At 45.9% G+C, this 14952-nt stretch overlaps 1 protein-coding gene across 3 annotated transcripts in view; it reads left to right on the top strand.

Moving 5' to 3' along the window:
* Window positions 1-14557: 14557 nt before the first annotated feature.
* The window catches only part of LOC140190674 (unconventional myosin-XVIIIb-like), a 462061-nt gene continuing 461666 nt past the window's right edge, over window positions 14558-14952 (top strand). For all 3 annotated transcript variants that reach the window (XM_072247443.1, XM_072247444.1, XM_072247445.1), the window contains exon 1: window positions 14558-14706. The gene's annotated coding sequence lies outside the window, so the exon portion shown is untranslated. The remainder of the gene's footprint in view (window positions 14707-14952) is intronic.

A 14952-nucleotide genomic window follows, 5' to 3' on the forward strand; every position in this document is an offset into this window, starting at 1 on the left:
CACTGTGGACACAAACACTATGGTACTGGATTCAGAGGACACTATGGATAGTGTACACCATGGACATTGCAACTAGTGGTCCTTAAGCCACCCAATGCACAAACTGTGGACCTCCCCACCCTAGATATTGGGCTGCAATATTGGGAGGCTCTTGCACCCAGTCACTGTTGGCGAACAGAAATGAACTATGGGCAGTGATGGGGCATCTGACTGCCTGAGCATGACTTGGGACCTCTCCCCACACACGTTCCTCACTGGAGAGAGTTAGTGGGTCTGGCCAATGATCCGGATCCAATCCTGATCTCCAGTGCTGTCTGTCTGGTCTACCTGTGATTGCATGGGGTTACTCCCATGTTCCAATGACGTGTGGGTTGGAGGTTAATTTGTCACCGTGAATTGTCCTGCGTGAGCAGGAGAGCGGTAGAATTTAGGGAGGAGCAAATGAGAATGAAAGCAGAATGAAACAGTGGTGTTTATGTTGGATTAATGAAAAGGGTTCAGCACAGATTCAATGGACCAAAGGGCCTGTTACTCTATTGTATCTTTCTATGATTCTATGACCACCCAGAACAAAGCAGCCCATCCTCCACCTTAATGATTCCCTCCATCCGGAGTAGCTGTAGTCCATACCATCTATCTGTTGGCACCTCCCGACTTGCCGTCTCTACCACCAAAAGCAGCAGGAGAGTGGGAACGCCACTGGCTGCACATTCCTCCCCAGGCATCATTCTAACAAAGAAAATATTCCTCCATTGTCACTGGTTCTACATCCCCAAACTCCCTTCCCAACTCTGCTCCTCACTGTCACTGGGTCCATATTCCCAACTCTGCTCCTCACTGTCACTGGGTCCATATTCCCAACTCTGCCCCTCACTGTCACTGGGTCCATATTCCCAACTCTGCCCCTCACTGTCACTGGTTCTGCATCCCCAAACTCCCTTACCAACTCTGCTCCTCATTGTCACTGGGTCCATATTCCCAACTCTGCCCCTCACTGTCACTGGGTCCATATTCCCAACTCTGCCCCTCACTGTCACTGGGTCCATATTCCCAACTCTGCTCCTCACTGTCACTGGGTCCATATTCCCAACTCTGCCCCTCCATTGTCACTGGGTCCATATTCCCAACTCTGCCCCTCACTGTCACTGGGTCCATATTCCCAACTCTGCCCCTCCATTGTCACTGGGTCCATATTCCCAAACTCCCTTCCCAACTCTGCTCCTCACTGTCACTGGGTCCATATTCCCAACTCTGCTCCTCACTGTCACTGGGTCCATATTCCCAACTCTGCTCCTCACTGTCACTGGGTCCATATTCCCAACTCTGCCCCTCCACTGTCACTGGGTCCATATTCCCAACTCTGCCCCTCCATTGTCACTGGGTCCATATTCCCAACTCTGCTCCTCACTGTCACTGGGTCCATATTCCCAACTCTGCCCCTCCATTGTCACTGGGTCCATATTCCCAACTCTGCTCCTCACTGTCACTGGGTCCATATTCCCAACTCTGCCCCTCACTGTCACTGGGTCCATATTCCCAACTCTGCCCCTCCATTGTCACTGGGTCCATATTCCCAACTCTGCCCCTCCATTGTCACTGGGTCCATATTCCCAACTCTGCCCCTCCATTGTCACTGGGTCCATATTACCAACTCTGCTCCTCACTGTCACTGGGTCCATATTCCCAACTCTGCTCCTCCATTGTCACTGGGTCCATATTACCAACTCTGCTCCTCATTGTCACTGGGTCCATATTCCCAACTCTGCTCCTCACTGTCACTGGGTCCATATTCCCAACTCTGCCCCTCCATTGTCACTGGGTCCATATTCCCAACTCTGCTCCTCACTGTCACTGGGTCCATATTCCCAACTCTGCTCCTCTTGTCACTGGATCCATATTCCCAACTCTGCCCCTCCATTGTCACTGGGTCCATATTCCCAACTCTGCTCCTCTTGTCACTGGGTCCATATTCCCAACTCTGCCCCTCCATTGTCACTGGGTCCATATTCCCAACTCTGCCCCTCCATTGTCACTGGGTCCATATTCCCAACTCTGCTCCTCTTGTCACTGGGTCCATATTCCCAAACTCCCTTCCCAACTCTGCTGTGGGAGCACTTTCACCAGGAGGACTGCAGTTGTTCAAGAAAGTGGCTCATAGTCACTTCTCAAGGACAATTAGGAAATAAATGCTGGGTTTGCTGGCTACCTCTATTGAAAAGCGAATGAAGAGAAGAGCTGCCACATTCTCGAAGGAAGTCTCTCGGTGGAGAGACTGAACACAGCAGGTGTGTGGCTGTGGCCCTGCCTGGTGACTTTGTGACTGCCTCAGCAACCAGTTCACATGACAACGCTGTGAACAGAGCTGTGACTACTGGGAGGCAGCTGGTAGGGAAGGGTGCATCGCTGGGGGAGGTACCCACAACAATCATTCCAGAAGGATCCTGCTTTGTGAATCACCCACTGCAGAACTGAAGTCAGCGAGGATCTCCGTTCACCAGATTAGCTGCTGCCGTGCATGACCCTTTCACAGCTGAAGCTCAAAGCTCACCAGCTTCCCTCCACAGGGTAGGAACGTGGAATCAGATTGTCTGCGTGTGACAGTACAAAGCAGATGATAGCTGTAGACAGCTGTGTTACACAATTCCCTCCTGATTTGTGTTTCTGCTGAAGTCACAATCGGGTAAGATATAAAACCTGGCAGTGGATTTTGCTGTTGCCTGGTTGATTCTGTCATGCCCGAGGTTAAATTATTTTCAAGGTGATCAAAGAACATCGAACAGTACAGTATGAGCCCTTTGTCCCATGATGTTGAGTTAACCTTTTGACCTACTCTACAATCAACCTAACGCTTCTCTCCTACACATCCCATAACACTTCCTTTTCCTATCATCCGCGTGCCTGTCTAAGAATCTTTTAATTGTCCCTAATGGATCAGCATGTTTGGCAGTGCATTCCAGGCACACTCCACCCTCTGTACAACCAACTGCCTCTGACAGTTCCCTTAAACCTTCGTCCACTCACATTAAATGGATGGTCTTTGGTATTAGCACTGCAGCCCTGGGAAAGTCTCTGACCGTCCGGTCTATCTACGCCTCTTATCATCCTCTACCAAGTTACCTCTCATCCCTCACCCAGGCGACCCAGCCAGGGCTGATTAGTAGAAAAGTCAACCTTTCCTCAAAAAGTCAATATTGCGAATTTGTTTATAATATTAGATAAACGTTTATGCCTTAGGATCCGATAAATGACAATATGTAAACCTGAAACATGAGAAAATCTGAAGGAGGAGGAATAAATGCTAACCTGATCTTGCTTGAAAGGGAAATGTTGTCCAGACCACAAGAGTAGTTCCAAGGTTCACCGCAGAGCTTTACACATCCAAAGACAAACACCTGTTGCAGTGTAATTCATTTGTGTTTTGTACCGTTCACCAGATAATATGGACAAGGCTCAGATTGTGACTCCCACAAGGAGCACTGTACTCCCAGCTAGAACGAGTCTACAATTTACTTGCAACACCAGCACCGTAGCATTCTATACTGCATTGTGTTTCACCAAGTTACACACTGAGATATCAGAGCAATTGACTAAAAAGTTAGTTGGATGATTAATTGATGGTTCAAGGATTGGGGACACAAAATTTGGTATAGAAAATTATGAGGCGTATAGACAAGATGAATACTTGTAGCCTTTTTATCCTCAGTTTGGGTGAGACTAGAACTAGAGGTCGTTGGTTCAGGGTGAAAGGTGATATTTAAGGGGATGGACTTTCAAATGTAGCATTTAAGAGAAGTTTGGATAGGTACATGGATGAGAGATGTATGGTTGGCTATGGTCAGTGCAGGTTGATGGGACTAGGCAGAAGACAAGGCCAGCACAGGCTAGATGGACTGAAAGGCCTTCTCTGTGCTGTATCACTCTATGACTCTAAATTCAAAATCTGGAGCAAAACATATAAGGTGGTGTGAGGGAAGAAGTTTTTACTCAGTGTTGTTCTGCTCTGAAACTCACCGCAAGGATGTAATGCTAAACAACACACATAAAATGGTGGGGGAACTCGGCAGGCTAGACGGCATCTATGGAAAAGAATAAACAGTCAACATTTTAGGCCAAGGCCCTCCAGCATCTGCAGATTTTCTCTTGTGTGTAATACTGAGGCTTTATAAGGCATTGGTCAGATTGCACATGGAGCATTGTGAGCAGTTTTGGTCCCCTTAAAGGATGTGCTAACTTTGGAGAAGATCCAGAGGATGTTCACGAGAAGGATCCCAGGAACGAACGGGTTAACGTAGAGGAGCTTTTGATGGCCTGGGCCTGTACTCACTGGAGTTCAGAAGAATGAGGGGGACATCTCTTTGAAACCTATTGAATATTGAAAGATCTAAATGGAGTGGATGTAGAAAGGATGTTTTCTATAGTGAGTGAGTCTGGGATCAAAGGAGACTGCTATATCTCTTCATTGATAAGAAGGAAACTAAGAAGGTCATTAAGAGGGAAAAGATTAACTATGAAAGGAAGCTAGCAAATAATATCAAAGAGGATACTTAAAGCTTTTTCAAGTATATAAAGAGTATAAGACAGGTGAGAGTAGATATAGGACCGATAGAAAATGATGCTGGAGAAATCATAATGGGAGATAAGGAGATGGTGGAGGAACCGAACAAGTATTTTGCATCAGTCTTCACTGAGGAAGACATCAGCAGTATACCGGACACTCAAGGGTGGCAGGGAAGAGAAGTGTGCGCAGTCACAATTACGACAGAGAAAGTACTCAGGAAGCTGAATAGTCTAAAGGTAGATAAATCTCCCGGACTAGATGGAATGCACGCTCGTGTTCTGAAGGAAGTAGCTGTGGAGATTGCGGAGGCATTAGCGATGATCTTTCAAAAGTCGATAGATTCTGGCATGGTTCCGGAGGACTGGAAGATTGCAAGTGTCACTCCGCTATTTAAGAAGGGGGCAAGGAAGCAAAAAGGAAATTATAGACCTGTTAGCTTGACATCAGTGGTTGGGAAGTTGTTGGAGTCGATTCTCAAGAATGAGGTTACAGTGTACCTGGAGGCATATGACAAGATAGGCAGAACTCAGCATGGATTCCTTAGAGGAAAATCCTGCCTGACAAACCTACTACAATTTTTTGAGGAAATTACCAGTAGGCTAGACAAGGGAGATGTAGTGGATGTTGTATATTTGGATTTTCAGAAGGCCTTTGACAAGGTGCCACACATGAGGCTACTTAACAAGATAAGAGCCCATGGAATTACGGGAAAGTTACATACGTAGATAGAGCGTTGGCTGATTGGCAGGAAACAGAGAGTGGGAATAAAGGGATCCTATTCTGGTTGGCTGCTGGTTACCAGTGATGTTCCACAGGGGTCCGTGTTGGGGCCGCTTCTTTTTACATTGTACATCAACGATTTGGATTATGGAATAGATGGCTTTGTGGCTAAGTTTGCTGATGACACGAAGATAGGTGGAGGGGTTGGTAGTGCTGAGGAAACAGAGGGTCTGCAGAGAGACGGATAGATTGGAAGAATGGGCAGAGAAGTGGCAAATGAAGTACAATGTTGGAAAGTGTATGGTTATGCACTTTGGCAGAAATAATAAATGGGCAGACTATTATTTAAATGAGGAAAGAATTCAAAGTTCTGAGATGCAACGGGACTTGGGAGTCCTCGTACAGGATACCCTTAAGGTTAACCTCCAGGTTGAGTCAGTAGTGAAGAAGGCGAATGCAATGTTGGCATTCATTTCTAGAGGAATAGAGTATAAGAACAGGGATGTGATGTTGAGGCTCTATAAGGCGCTGGTGAGACCTCACTTGGAGTACTGTGGGCAGTTTTGGTCTTCTTATTTAAGAAAGGATGTGCTGACATTGGAGAGGGTACAGAGAAGAATCACTAGAATGATTCCGGGAATGAGAGGGTTAACATATGAGGAATGTTTGTTCGCTCTTGGACTGTATTCCTTGGAGTTTAGAAGAATGATGGGAGACCTCATAGAAACATGTTGAATTTTGAAAGGCATGGACAGAGTGGATGTGGCAAAGTTGTTCCCATGATAGGGGAGTCTAGTATGAGAGGGCATGATTTAAGGATTGAAGGGTGCCCATTCAGAACAGAAATGTGAAGAAATTTTTTTAGCCAGAGTGTGGTGAATCTATGGAACTTGTTGCCACGGCGGCAGTGGAGGCCAAGTCATTGGGTGTATTTAAGTCAGAGATTGATAGGTATCTGAGTAGCCAGGGCATCAAAGGTTATGGTGAGAAGGCGGGGGAGTGGGACTAAATGGGAGAATGGATCAGCTCATGATAAAATGGCGGAGCAGACTCGATGGGCCGAATTGGCCAACTTCTGCTCCTTTGTCTCATGGTCTTATGGTCTAACCTATAGTACCCTGTAGGAGATGGATGGCTCACTCACTGCAGCAAATGCAACTTCCACTGTACACATGCACCTTTTATGGACCCACGAGTATCAACCTCCTGAGTGATGTCTCAGTCCTCATTGGCATAAAGGTTTACGCATGGGATGTTTGTCAAATGAGAAGCCTGAATGAGCTCTGATGAGAAAGACAGGTGACTGAGCTGCAGCCCTCTGGGATTAGCTGGCTGTCAAACCCGTCAAAAACATTGACTATTTCTGACACTCGTGGCCATTCACAAACAATTAAAAACTCCACTGACTGCTTCATTTTAAGCATTAATCAGATACAAAAATCAGAATGATTGAAACATTTAATTAACCTCACTAAGTCACTGACTTAATATTTAGCTTGACCCATGTCGCAGTTCCTCTCCCTTCAATAAGATGACAGGTATGAACTGGTGAATGGCTTAGTTTTGAAACAGATCTCTCTGAGTCTTTCTCTTCTCTAACTTTTTAGTTCATCCTTTGATGGGAAAGAAGCCAGAAGTTACTTTTCAGTAGAAAACGCATAGGTTTGTGGAGTGAGTTATCCATATCAGTGAGAGATTTTATAAATGGTTACTCTAATCCTAATTTCTTTATGGAGATGAAAACATATTGCACAGCTGAGGGGTCAGTCACCGAACAATGGACCTTCTTGTTGCAAATTATTCTCTTGACTCCCCAGTACGCTTGCATTCAGTGTTTGTAACACTCGCCACTTAAAAGTAATTAAAATGCTTTATCACTGCCTGACCTTTCCTGATGGTGAAACCTGTCACCTAGATAAATGCACATTATGTGTCTATATATAATTAATCTTGATTTTTGTCACTTATGTTACTGTGCCACTGGGCCCAATTCTTTTCAATGCCATTCTCTAAGCTCAGTGTGAGGGAATAGCAAATAGTCTAATGTTATTAAGTGTTGATACTATTCTAAGATATGATTATTTAGTCATGAATCTTATTACCTCCAATCCCGACCCTGACTTCTCCAGTGTTTGGTTGGTTACAAATCAAGAAGGAATCCTTTCAGCTGACATCCTCAATCACTGTGCAGCCGCGATATTTTGGGCAGGCTTTGACCAGTGTAGGCCTCGGTTAGCAACTGTTGTCAAGGGGATATGCTTATACTTTATACTTTATTGTCGCCAAACAATTGATACTAGAACGTACAATCATCACAGCGATATTTGATTCCGCGCTTCCCGCTCCCTGGATTACAAACCGATAGTAAATATTAAACATTTAAATTATAAATCATAAATAGAAAATAGAAAAATGGAAAGTAAGGTAGTGCAAAAAAACCGAGAGGCAGGTCCCGATATTTGGAGGGTACAGCCCAGATCCGGGTCAGGATCCGTTCAGCAGTCTTATCACAGTTGTAAAGAAGCTGTTTCCAAATCTAGCCTTCTCCCGGAGGGAAAAGGGACGAAAAGTGTGTTGGCTGGGTGGGTCATGTCCTTGATTATCCTGGCAACACTGCTCCGACAGCGTGCAGTGTAAAGTGAGTCCAAGGACAGAAGATTGGTTTGTGTAATGTGCTGCGCCGTGTTCACGATCTTCTGCAGCTTCTTTCGGTCTTGGACAGGACAACTTCCAGACCAGGTTGTGATGCACCCCAGAAGAATGTTTTCTATGGTGCATCCATAAAAATTAGTGAGGGTTTTAGGTGACAGGCCAAATTCCTTTAGTTTTCTCAGGAAGTAAAGGTGCTGGTGGGCCTTCTTGGCAGTGAACTCTGCTTAGTTGGACCAAGTCAGGTCATTTGTGATATTGACCCCGAGGAACTTAAAGCTTTTGACCTGTTCCACTTGCGCACCACTGATGTAAATTGGGTTGTGCGGTCCACTACTCCTTCTGAAGTCAACAACCAATTCCTTCGTCTCGCTGACATTGAGGGATAGGTTATTGTCTTCGCACCATGCCACCAGGTTCTTAATTTCCTCCCTGTACTCAAACTCATCATTACCTGAGATACGGCCTACAATTGTTGTGTCATCAGCAAACTTATATCTTAAGTTCGATGGAAACTTGGCTACACAATCATGGGTGTACAGTAAGTACAGCAGGGGGCTGAGCACACAGGCTTGTGGGGCACCGGTGCTCAGAGTGATCGTACAGGAGAGCTTGTCCCCTATTTTTACAGCCTGGAAGTTGAAGATCCAGCTGCAGATCTGAGTGCTAAGGCCAGGTTCCGAAGCTTAAGAATCAGTTTATTTGGAATGATGGTATTAAAGGCAGAGTTGTAGTCAATGAAAAGGAGCCTTATGTATGCGTCTTTATTCTCCAGGTGTTCTAAGGAGGAATGTAGGGCCAGAGAGATGGCATCTGATGTTGACCGGTTGCTCCGGTAGGTGAATTTGCAAAGCGTCGAGGTTGACTGGTAGGCTGTGGTTGATGTGTGCCATAACCAATCTCTCGAAGCACTTCATAGCAATTGATGTCAGAGCCACAGGTCGATAGTCATTCAGGCAAGCCACCTTGCTCTTCTTTGGCACTGGGATTATCGCTGCCTTCTTAAAACAGGAGGGGATCTTAGACTGAAGCAAGGAGCAGTTGAAGATGTCCGCAAATGCTCCAGCTAGCTTGCTTGCACAGGCCCGGAGAACCCGTCCTGGGACGCCATCTGGGTCCGTCGCCTTCCTTGGATTTATCTTCAGGAAGGCCCTTCTAACGTCCTCCTTGGTGATGATGAATCTCGATGCCACCAGGTCCGGTTCATCCGGAGGGAGTGGGATGCTCCTCTTCTGTTCGAATCTTGCGTAGAATACGTTTAGTTCGTCAGGAAGAGAAGTGCCACAGTTATTGATATTCCCAGCCTTTTCTTTGTGCCCAGTGATCTCATTTAGACCCTGCCATAGTCTACTGGCATCCCTCTGCAGACACCAACAGAATCAACAAACTCATTCGTAAGGCCAGTGATGTTGTGGGAATGGAACAGTGGTGTCTGAAAAGAGGATGCTGTCTAAGTTGCATGCCATCTTGGTCAATGTCTCCCATCCACTACATAATGTACTGGGTGGGCACAGGAGTACATTCAGCCAGAGACTCATTCCACCGAGATGCAGCACAGAGCATCATAGGAAGTCATTCCTGCCTGTGGCCATCAAACTTTACAACTCCTCCCTTGGAGGGTCAGATACCCTGAGCCAATAGGCTGGTCCTGGACTTATTTCATAATTTACTGGCATAACTTACATATTACTCTTTAACTATTTATGGTTCTATTACTATTTATTATTTATGGTGCAACTGTAACGAAAACCAATTTCCCCCGGGATCAATACAGTATGACTATGACTATGACTGGTTAGCCTGGGCTTCCAACTTGGCTCGATATTGCCTCTTGGCGCCCTGAATGGCTTTCCGGAGTTCACGCCTGGATTCCGTGTAGCGACTGGTATCCCCGGACCTAAAAGCCGCAGCTCTAGCCTTCAAAAGGGACTTGACTTCATAATTCATCAGACGTTTCTGGTTAGGGAATACCCGGATCGTCTTGCGAGACACACAGTCCTCCGAGCATTTCCAGATAAAGTCCGTGACAGCTTAGGCATACTCATCCAGGTTAGCTACCGAGTCCTTGAATGCTAACCAGTCCACCGATTCAAAGCAGTCACGGAGGACCATCCGTTTCCTCCGTCCAACGCGACACTACTTTTGACAGCGTGACCTCCCGCTTCAGTTTCTGTTTGTAAGCAGGGAGGAGGAGTACGGCCTGATGGTCCGATTTTCTGAAGTGAGGTCGTGGGACGGAACGGTAGGCATCCTTGACTGCTGTGTAGCAGTGGTCAAGTATATTCGGGCCTCTAGTGACGCAAGAGACATGTTGGTATAGCTTTGGCAGCACCTTTCTGAGGTTGGCCTGGTTAAAGTCCCCAGCTGTAATGAGTAAAGCCTCCGGATACCTGGTCTCAAGTTCACTATGTTGGCATACAGTATGTTCATAGCTGGGCCTTTAAAACAGGGCATTCTGGGAGTTAATATTATTGCTGAGACTGAATATATCGAACTTAATGTTGATTACATGGTTATCCAAGACTTACAAATTACATCATTTGTTAAGGTTATTAAACTTTGCACTAGGACGTTATAGTCATAGAGTAATTGAAAAGGACAGCACAGAAGCAGGCTCTTCAGCCCATCTAGTCCATGCCGAACCATTTAAACTGTCTACTCCCATCGACCTGCATGAGGACGATAGCCCTCCATACCCCTTCCATCCATGTACCTATCCAAACTTCTCTTAAACATAGAAATTGAGCTGGCATGCACCACTTGCACTGGCAGCTCGTTCCACACGCTCACAATGCTCCGAGTGAAGAAGTTTCCCCTCATGTTTCTCTTAAACTCTTTACCTTTCACCCTTAACTCATGACCTCTAGTTGTAGTCCCACCCAACCTCCATGAAAAAAGCCTGCTTGCATTTACCCTATCCATACCCCTCATAATTTTGTATATCTCTATCAAATCTCCGCAGCGCTAAATCTTCTATATTCCAAGGAATAAGGTCCTAACCCTTTCAATCTTTTCTTGTTACTCAAGTCCTCCAGTCCCACAGACATTTTCTCTGTACTCTTTCAACCTTATTTACATCTTTCCTGCAGGTAGGTGACCAAAACTGCACACAATACTCCAGATTAGGGCTCACCGGCATCTTATACGATTTCAATGTAACGGTGAAATCATCGGACGAAGTCAGCATGGACTTGTGAAAGGAAAATCATGTCTGACGAATCTCATAGAATTTTTTGAGGATGTAACTAGTAGAGTGGATAGGGGAGAACCAGTGGATGTGGTATATTTGGATTTTCAAAAGGCTTTTGACAAGGTCCCACACAGGAGATTAGTGTGCAATCTTAAAGCACACGGTATTGGGGGTAAGGTATTGATGTGGATAGAGAATTGGTTAGCAGACAGGAAGCAAAGAGTGAGAATAAACGGGACCTTTTCAGAATGGCAGGCAGTGACTAGTGGGGTACCGCAAGGCTCAGTGCTGGGACCCCAGTTGTTTACAATATATAATAATGACTTGGATGAGGGAATTAAATGCAGCATCTCCAAGTTTGCGGATGACACGAAGCTGGGTGGCAGTGTTAGCTGTGAGGAGGATGCTAAGGGGATGCAGGGTGACTTGGATAGGTTGGGTGAGAGGGCAAATTCATGGCAGATGCAATTTAATGTGGATAAATGTGAAGTTATCCACTTTGGTGGCAAAAATAGGAAAACAGATTATTATCTGAATGGTGGCCGATTAGGAAAAGGGGAGGTGCAACGAGACCTGGGTGTCATTATACACCAGTCATTGAAAGTGGGCATGCAGGTACAGCAGGCGGTGAAAAAGGAGAATGGTATGCTGGCATTTATAGTGAGAGGATTCGAGTACAGGAGCAGGGAGGTACTACTGCAGTTGTACAAGGCCTTGGTGAGACCACACCTGGAGTATTGTGTGCAGTTTTGGTCCCCTAATCTGAGGAAAGACATCCTTGCCATAGAGGGAGTACAAAGAAGGTTCACCAGATTGATTCCTGGGATGGCAGGACTTTCATCTGAAGAAAAACTGGATGAACTAGGCTTGTACTCGTTGGAATTTAGAAGATTGAGGGGGGATCTGATTGAAACGTATAAGATCCTAAAGGGATTGGACAGGCTAGATGCAGGAAGATTGTTCCCGATGTTGGGGAAGTCCAGAACGAGGGGTCACAGTTTGAGGATAAAGGGGAAGCCTTTTAGGACTGAGATTAGGAAAAACTTCTTCACACAGAGAGTGGTGAATCTGTGGAATTCTCTGCCACAGGAAACAGTTGAGGCCAGTTCATTGGCTATATTTAAGAGGGAGTTAGATATGGCCCTTGTGGCTGTGGGGATCAGGGGGTATGGAGGGAAGGCTGGTGCAGGGTTCTGAGTTGGATGATCAGCCATGATCATAATAAATGGCGGTGCAGGCTCGAAGGGCTGAATGGCCTACTCCTGCACCTATTTTTTTTTTCTATGTCCCATCTCGTGTACTCATGAATGGCAATGTACCAAAAGCTTTCTTTACGACCCTATCTACCTGTGACACCACTGTCAATGAAATATGAACCTGTATCCCCAGATTCCTTTGTTGAACCACTCTCCTCAGTGCCCCACCGCTCACTGTGTAAGACCTACCCTCCTCAGTCCTCCTAAAGTGCAACACCTTGCACTTGTCTGCATTAAATTCCACCAGCCACTTTTCAACCATTTTTCTAGCTGATCCACGTCCCTCTGCAAGCCATGATAGTCTTCCTCACTGTCCACTACACCCCTAATCTTGGTGTCATCGCAAACTTGCTGATCCAGTTAACCACGTTATCATCCAGATTGTTGATATTGATGACAAACTGCAACCTAGCACTGATCTCTGCGGCAGTCCACTAGTCACAGGCCTCCAGTCAGGGAAGCAGCCATCTACTACCACTCTCTGGCTTCTCCCACAAAGCTAATGTCTAATCCAATTTACTACCTCATCTTGAATGCTGAGCAACTGAACCTTCCTGACCAATCTCCCATCGGGACCTTGTCAAATGGCTCTCCATGCAGACAACATCCATGCCTTGCCTTCATCAACTTTCCTGGTAACTTCCTCAAAAACCTCTATAAAATTGGTTAGACGTGACCTATCACACACAAGGCCATGCTGCCTATCCCAAATCAGTGCATATCTATCCAAATTTGGATCTCATGCTTCGTTAACACACATTAAGGTGTTGGATTCATATTTCACAATAGACTGCAACTAGGAATTTTCTCAACTTGATCAGAATTTGGGTAATGTAAAAAAAACTATTCCATGGCCGTTGGGCTGAAACTCCAGCTGGCCAAGTCATTTATAACCATGTCCAGTCAGAAATGCTGATGAAGTGACATCTTTTGGAGGTGCTACTGCTCTCCAGGTAATTTGATTTACCTCATATGATACCAAGAAAAGACTAAGAGTGCTGGATACTGCAAGATTATGGGACCAGGCAAAAGTCCTGACAATGTGGAAAATTGCTGTGTTATGTTCCACCCACAAGAAAAAGGCAAATCCAACCCAGCTAATCGCTACTGAATGGGACTATTCTTAAACACCGGTCTTGTTTCTATGAGCCGGAGGGCTTTAGGGAGGTGGGAAAAGGGCCCTTACGGAGCTGGGCTCCAAATCAACTGGGAGTTCAGTCTGTGGCAAAAACAGATCCCTGAGGTCTGATGGTTGCCTCCTGTGGCAACATGCCTGGAATCCTTGCTCAGTCAGTGGTGTTGGTATTGGAGAGACACACAGCAGAGTTGTAGAGCTTGAAAACAAGCTATTCGGCCCATCACACCCAAGATGCCTTGCTGAGCTACTTCCATTTGCCAGCTTTTGGCCTATATTCCCACTAAAATTTCCTATCTGTGAACCTGTCTAAATACTGTTCTGATGGTAGTTGGTTTTGTCGATACTTGCTACAAAGTCAGTAGGGCAGCCCAGTAGCATTTTGATTACAGAATGCTGTACTGTACCAGCGACCTTGGTTCAATTCCTGCTGCTGCCTATAAGGAGTTCGCATGTTCTCCCCGTGACTGCGCGGGTTTCCTCCGGATGCTCCGGTTTCCTCCCACAGTCCAAAGACGTAGGTTAATTGGTCATTGTGGTTAGGCTAGTGTTAAATCGGTGGGTTGCTGGGCGGTGTAGCTCAATGTACCGGAAGAGCCTGTGCCTCACTGTACATCAATAATAAGAAATAAAATGCACACAATTTCACAGAGCATCAGTCGATCACTGCAGCACAGGACAGCCATTTCAGCCATCATGTTGTGCTGACCTTTTAACCTACTCTAAGATCAATCTAACTCTTCCCTTCCACATAACTCTCCATTTTACTTATTTTCAGAAATAAAAATGGATCAGTTAACCCTGGGCTGCTGGTGACTAACGCCAGGCTGCTGGTGATTGACTAACAGTGAGTCTGAGATTGGCCTAGTGTCTTTTTGCTTTCTTCAACCCTCGTCCCTTATACTGCGTCTCCTTTTTCATGAGCTCCGGTTAGTAGTCCAGCCTGTAACCGTCATTGGATGCCCAAACCTGCAACCAAATAGGGTATTTATAGCAATGAGCATTGCCTAGTCAGCTGTTGACTGCTTTATCACACTTGTGTATGTGTCTGTCTGCCATTCAGTCCTTATCACATTTCTCCTGCTCCGTGTGCGTAGCCTCCCTGCCGACCGGGATCTGGTAGTGGCTGTTTTTCCAAAAAAACTTCCAAGCTCCCTACGATACAGTCAACAAAGGTGTGAGCGTCTTTCTCTAGAAGGTACGTTACAAGCTGTGGTGGGGCAAGCGTTCCATTGATCAGGAATTTAGCACATTCTTCCCCATTTCTTCCCCTCCTTCTCCTTGGTGTTCATCTGCAGGCAGCCTGGGAGAGGGGTTATTTTTAGTGACTGTTGGGGCAGCTGTTACCTTGGTCTTTGGCCTCTTTGCCTGAGCCCTCGCTGGGATTCTGAAGCTGAACACCACAGCAAACATCAGTGTGGAAACATTTCCGAAACTTTGTGTG

This window comes from Mobula birostris, chromosome 31 (genome assembly GCF_030028105.1).
Source record: "Mobula birostris isolate sMobBir1 chromosome 31, sMobBir1.hap1, whole genome shotgun sequence".
Classification (NCBI taxonomy): Eukaryota; Metazoa; Chordata; class Chondrichthyes; order Myliobatiformes; family Myliobatidae; genus Mobula; species Mobula birostris.